Raw genomic sequence first — 559 nt, forward strand, 5'->3', positions numbered from 1 at the left:
TTATTTTTTTTAAGTTTTTATTTAAATTCCAGTTTAAAAATGTGGATGAGGCACCTGGGTGGCTCAGTTGGTTAAACCTCCACCTATTGATTTCAGCTCAGGTTCATGAGCTCTGCACAGTCAGTGTGGAGCCTACTTGGGATTCTTCCCCCCCCCCCCCCACTTTCTCCCTCTCCCATACCCCCCCCGCTTTCTCCCAATAAATAAACATTTTTTTAAAAATATAGAATGCTTTACGAATTTGCATGTCACACTTGTGCAGGGGCCACGCTAATTGGTATCTTTCCATTTTTAGTAAATATGCTGCCAAAGCGAGCACAGGCCACCTTTAAACATCAGTAAACAGATACTTTTAAACTACGACTTGGCCCTTGAATGTTTTCCACTGAGGTCCATTTTAACATGCAGTTTGTGACATCAGATGAAAGGAAGTTTTCAATTTACTGTATTATATTGATGACAGAATTTGCCAGCTATTTTCCTCTGCTCTTGTTACTAGTACTCCCCCCAAATGGAGTATTTCATAATTATTAAAATCACTGAATGGAGGCTCTAACAA

The 559-nt window shown here is 39.7% G+C and overlaps 1 non-coding gene across 1 annotated transcript; it reads right to left on the minus strand.

The window, feature by feature from the left end:
• Positions 1–217: 217 nt before the first annotated feature.
• LOC125931122 (U6 spliceosomal RNA) lies at positions 218–319 on the minus strand. The gene has a single exon (XR_007460378.1). It is a non-coding gene; the product is annotated as a U6 spliceosomal RNA (small nuclear RNA).
• Between the last annotated feature and the right edge of the window lie 240 nt (positions 320–559).

Source organism: Panthera uncia, chromosome A2 (assembly GCF_023721935.1).
Source record: "Panthera uncia isolate 11264 chromosome A2, Puncia_PCG_1.0, whole genome shotgun sequence".
Classification (NCBI taxonomy): domain Eukaryota; kingdom Metazoa; phylum Chordata; class Mammalia; order Carnivora; family Felidae; genus Panthera; species Panthera uncia.